Genomic DNA, 6,000 nt, shown 5'->3' on the forward strand with positions numbered 1-6,000 from the left:
GCTCAAGAACTTTTGTTAGGGATAGATATATATGACAAGTTTCAGTATGTATGACATTTCCACAGAATTGTATCCATTGTTCAATCTTTTCTTTTCTACCATTAAGCAATGAACATTGCTTAGCACTGCCTTTCCAAATAATATATAAAAAATTTACTGTTTTTTATAATTTTTATCACAATTTTATTACTTTCTTTTATATAAAGATAAAGAACTATTGTATTAAATATCAGAATGTATACTTTCAAACTCAGAGAGAAAATCAGATTTGTGCCAACCCCTCCCCTTTTATATAACAATGAATGGTAAGTGTTTTCTTTAACACATCAGCATTTAGGTAGATAATCATGCCAGCATATAAATAAAAGTTTCATTATTAAATATTTGAACTTATTAAAAATATATGTGAAAAAATAATGTATATTTTTAATAAAATTTGAAAAATATGTGATCTTCCATTTCTATGAATTGAAAGTTATTAAAAGTATTAAAGTTAATATCATAATATTAATCAGTAGTTTTAGAAATAATTTACTTGTATATTAGTGAAACAACTATTAAATATTGCTACAGTGTAAAACTTAATTTTTGAATTCAAAAATAATTAGCTTTAATCTTCTGAAGTTCAAAAAGTAAACTTATCCCTTTTGCTCTATTAAAGATGAAATTTAATTATATAATCTCATTTTTCAAGAGGTATGAGGAGCAATATAGTTGTTTGTAGATATATACATCTATAGTCATTCAAGGTTCATATAATTATTTCCTCCATGTATTTATTAAAAGAGTGTCTGTATTTTTTCTGTGCACTACAGTGTGTAAAAAATCTGGTTGTGAGTTATTTTTATTTATTTTTTATTTTTTTTGCAAAAGAACCATTGTATCACATAGATTCATTTGAATATGTGAAGTTTGAGATTGCTGAGCACTGGAGGTTAAAGAATAACAAATTGGCAGTCCTAATATTGATGATATTATATTGAGTCCCCAGATGGAGTTAAGTGAATAGATTCACCTTTTATAGAAGTTATAAAGTCCGTACTTAACATGTCATCAAGTTCATTTAACATCCCAGCAGCAAACAGTACAGTTCTGCACATCACAAAATACACTCCAAACGCTGTACTACTGGGTTACCATTCACTAGAATAATTTTCTCTAGTCCTTTTTTTAAGGCTTGGTGGCAGAAGAATCCATAATTAATAATAGCTGTCTGTATGTATAACTGCATTATCAAAAATATCAGTTACACTGCATATTGGCAGTTTTTTTTTTTTTTTTTACTTTATACATTTTAGCTGTTAACTGATCCCATATTGTATATAATAACATGATATCAGTTTCTACTCTTAGCCAGCCAATATATAAGAACAGTTTCTGTAAGCCAATCAGTTGTGATTCTCTATTAGCTTTTCAGCAATTAATTTTAGTTTGTATTACTTGGACTTACTTTAAAATATTTTTTTAAATTATAGAATGAAAATACACTCTTCTGCATAGAGGTAAAACATTTTAATAGTTTTCTGGAATTCTGGATACAAACTATGTAAAATATTTGAAAAGCTATATTCTGTACCCCTGCCTCAAGGAATTCTTCACTATTAAGTAGGATCAAAATTATATATACAGTTACATTACATTAAAACTACTTAACATTATTAAAAAAATTATTTATAGCACTAACTGAACTGTGGAGTAACCTCTTTCCAACAGGAAAGGGCAAAAGTTATGTTTCTTCATAGTTCAACAGATGCTGTAAAAAATGTTTATAATTTTTGACCATTTTAATGTTAACCCTTTGGTGGATGTGTCATATTTCATTGCATGTAAGGTCATGTGGAGTCAAAAATGACCCTCAAAAATTCAAACACCTTATGTAAGGTATAGCTGTTTATGAATTTTTTTTTATATATATATTACTTTATCTTGGTTATTTTATTGGTGTTCACTATAAATATAAAATTTCATATTGTTAAACCCAATTGTTTATTATTTCAATTCTTAATTATGTCAGCACTGATACATTCATTACTTAGCTGCTTATATTATGACTTCAGTAGAGATTTCTCTTTGAAATTTCATATTGAGTAGTAATACTATATTGATTATAAACATAAATTATCTATTCATAAACACAGTAGTTATAAAAAAACGTCTGAAATGCTTAGTGCAGCAGTTTATGAATATTTTTAAAAATTTTTTACCCCTGATTATTTTGTTTGTTTACCATAGATATAAAATATTTAGTTTCTCAAATCTGATAGTTATTATTTTTTAAATTTTAATTATATCATCACAGTGGTCAATTTTCATACCCAAACTTAAGGTCCATTTACCACAGAATTTATTAGAGGTTTTGGATTGAAATTTGGTATTTTGGTAAATAATACTATAGTAGCTTATAGCATGGTAGTGTATTAACATTTTTCATTGTTTTCTCTCACTTAATTACTGATTCTAATGTCAATATACACTGAGTGATCACTGAATTATGACCACCTACCTGATATCATGTTGGACCACCATTCACATGGGTTAACAGCCATTATTCACCTAGGTAGCGACTCCACTCGATGTCTGAAGATGCCGCATACATGCTGCCTTCAAGGCTTTCCACAGGGTTGGAAGAAATTACAATTGCGTGTCCATAGCCACACTTCTTCCCATTCCAAAACATCACACAGGTGGTTTCAATTGGATTGAGGTCAGGTGAATTTGGAGGCCAATTAAGATGGGATACCTTCACTGCATTCCTTGAACCACTTGTGCACGATGCAGGTCCGATGACACAATGCACTGTTGGCTTGAAAGTTTGTCGTTTCAAGTGGCCATCTTGTTTTAAGTGGTTGATTGATCTCCCCCTCCCTCCCAATTTGCACTCCATAAAAACAGAGCCTTGTATAGTTCTGAGCCTCTTGACCTGTGACCTTTCATCTTTGTACTCTTACCATCATACTTTCAGGTGTTAAAAAAGCTTTCAACTGAAATGTTGTGCTGTACCTGAAAGGTGAACAGTGTTCAAGTGGTCAGGCATTTTTTAATGGGACCTAGTTGCCAAAAAACTACTGGCATCATGTTTGACTGCACACAGCTTCTGAAGGGTTAAACAATTATAATGTAACATCACCATATATGAAGTTTAATCTTACATGATACTGAAAAAGATCCCCAAGACAAGGGTACATAAGGTAGTCTAGCAAATATTTGATGTAGTTTTCACAACTGTAGGAAAGCCATTGTTTTTCCTCCATCAATGAAGTATATTTTCATTCTGTTATATATCCAACCTGTATGTCTTATCTGCCATATTAGTTTTTTAAGTTACATAAAAACATTCATTATATGTTTCATCTTGTAATATCATAACAGTAATGTTTAATGAGTTAAAGACCAAAATACCTCAAATGCTTGAAAATAAAGGTGCATGTCAATTTTAAATTATGCATTTTTCTGTAGTTCCCAGTGAGTTGCTGAACTGAAAAAAATTGACGTCTTTATTTGATCTTTGAATGAAACTCAGTTTTTTAAACATGAAGTAAGATAAACCTGAAGTAATAAAAGAAATTTATATGCATTACTGGCCTATTTGAAAAAAAAAAAACTTAATTAGAATTTTAAAGAGAGAATTAGACATTTAAGTCATCATTTAGCCAAACAAAGGAAAACTGTTTTGTATCATGAAACAGCTTTCCTTTGTTTTATAGGAAACTTTCTATTAGTGATAAAATTTAATAAGTTATTCTTAGTATTAAGCAAAGCATGACTACCTATTTTATAATTAAGAGGTGATTTCCTATAAAACAAAGGAAAGCTGTTTCATGATACTAAACAGCTTTCCTTTATTTGGCTGAATAATGTGTAATTCTTAACTTAAATGTGTAATTCTGTCTTTAAAAACTGAAATGCTTACTGATTTTAACATTTCATTGGCAAATCTATTTAAACTGCAGTGAAATACTTATACCAGGTGTTTACTTTGCATAAATTATCTTTATTTTGTTAAATATTGGTTGATCTTATTCAAATATTCTTTTGCTTGGTATAATAAATTTCTTCATTAAGTAAAAATATTTGCAAGTACCAAGTAGACATGTGAACAAACACAAATTTATTTTATATTAATATAGATATTAAAATATGAAATGAACATAGTGGCGTACCTTGTTCATTTCATTGTTAATAAACAGACTGATGCTACAGAATTTAGATAATTGCAGTTATAAAAATATGAGAACTGTGTATGCATGAATACTGTATTTTCTACTCCATAGTTAATTGGTTTGTCTTTAGATTAATTGGTTATGAATTGGATATGTGATTTAATTGGTTCTGTCATTAGATTATGGCTCTATATTGGGCAATTAATGTAACATTGTTCAGTTGACTGATCAGAGAATGTATTGAAATTTCATCTGAATATTTAATAAAAGATCATTAATATTGTATAGATTTTTGTCTTATAGAGTATTTCCATTAAAGTATATGTATGTATGTACGGTATTTATAATTTGAAATAGGCATCAAAATTATTTCAGATTATCCAAAATTTGAATTATCCAGTTTTTCTTCAATTCTTATAGTAAGCATCCCAAATAAATATGGGCATTTGTTTGAGCCTTAAACCATGCACAATAGGAATTTTGCAAATGTTATCTCCATTGTAAATAAAGTATTAGCAGAGCAATGTTTACCTATTATTGGAAGCTACTGTGTGGTTAAATTGCACTTTTTTTTTTTATTGTCTGTTGAAATTGATAAGAGATCAGCAGTTGGTTGTGACTGTTTGTTGGCATTTCTTGGGTGAAAGAATAAATGCATTGAATAGAGAGGTTCTTGTTTTCTTAGGAAAAGTTTGACTTTAGTAATGTAGTTTAAAAAGTAATTCACTTTTCTAGCCCACTTAAAAGCACTTTAATGCTCACTCAAGAACTTGAGGAAGATTATCCCTTCTGAGACTTTTCCTTTATTTATCTTGTGAATTTCATGATTCCACAGTCACTTTGTTCTTGGATAAAGTGGACAGTTTTAGGCAGAATTCCATATTCCTTAGTGATATTTCACTTTCTCCTTGTTCCTTCTTTTGTTAATCACTGCTACTTATTTTGGAAAGTGTATGTACCTTGTTTAAACATGTTTGCCAATGTATCATTTAACTATGAAAAACACTTTTCTGATTACTGATGCTCTCTGGTAATAAATTATAATTCTTGTTTTTCTAGTGAAAAATTAGTATGGCAAGACAGATTCCTAATGTAAATAATCTGGATGACTTCAAATTATCCAACAGTATAAAGGCCAAACTTCTAACACTTTATATGGAATGGGGGTTCAATGTACAAAAAAATTCCAAATTAAATAGTTTTGAATTATCCACACTCCTCTGTGTGCATATTTGTAATTAATCTAAATTATTTTAATTAATGATTAATTATGTACTAATGGTTTTTTAATTTGTACCTTTTTTATTAATATGAAAGTATTTTAATATTTCACTACTACATTAGGATTTCATACTTTATCTTTCAATATTAAACTAAGTTCCTAACATTTTCATGTTTTTTGCACTGATGCCAATCTGAATGAATTAGTTAATTTATGAAATTATATATATTAGAATGGTAAAATAAAATTATAATGTAAATATATATATATATATATATATATATATATATATATATATATATATAGATAGATAGATAGATAGATACCTCAGAGGCATCTATATACAGTCTCTCCTTGATTTACGATGTATGCGACTTACAGCAATCCGGGTTTACAATGGTTTTTTCCAGAAAAAAATTTAAAATATTCTACACAGCTGCAGAGCTGCTGTATGACTACCTCAGCTACCTGCACAGTGGTATTAAAGGGAGTGTCCACACAGATAGCCCATGAAATTGCCCAAAATCATAATTTTTCAAGTTAGGTGTATTTTTCACACAGTTAATTCTACTTATTCGTGTATGTAAATCGCCTACAGGGAACCAAAAAAAAAAAAAA

Source organism: Mastigoproctus giganteus, chromosome 4, assembly GCF_048544385.1.
Source record: "Mastigoproctus giganteus isolate SK-2022 chromosome 4, ASM4854438v1, whole genome shotgun sequence".
In the NCBI taxonomy this organism is placed as follows: Eukaryota; Metazoa; Arthropoda; class Arachnida; order Uropygi; family Thelyphonidae; genus Mastigoproctus; species Mastigoproctus giganteus.